We start from the raw sequence: 367 nt of genomic DNA, 5'->3' as shown, positions 1-367 counted from the left end.
GGTCGCCCCCCCCCCCCCCCGCCCCAAAAACCATGAGAGCACGGGGGAGGCAGCACCAGCTGGGGGGCATCCCCCGGGCAGGGTCGAGCATCCCCGTGAGTAATGAGGTGGGAGAAGAAAAATTATTATTAAGAATGAAAATCATGCATAAAAACCAAATTAAATATTAGATACAATAATAGGATACGACAATATGATAGTAATAAACCCCAGCACAACTACAATAACCATAACGATGCTCATAAAAAGCCCGGGCAGATTTTGGGGCCGCCCCCCCCGAAGCAGAGGTGTCCCCCCCGAAGCAGGGGTGTCCCCCCCCAGCCCCCCCAGACTCACCAGGACACGGCCGAAGCGCTCCTCCAGCTCG

The sequence above is a fragment of the Haliaeetus leucocephalus genome, unplaced genomic scaffold (genome assembly GCF_000737465.1).
Source record: "Haliaeetus leucocephalus isolate CR32 unplaced genomic scaffold, Haliaeetus_leucocephalus-4.0 Scaffold144, whole genome shotgun sequence".
NCBI classification, from domain to species: Eukaryota; Metazoa; Chordata; class Aves; order Accipitriformes; family Accipitridae; genus Haliaeetus; species Haliaeetus leucocephalus.
This window is presented reverse-complemented; position numbering follows the sequence as displayed.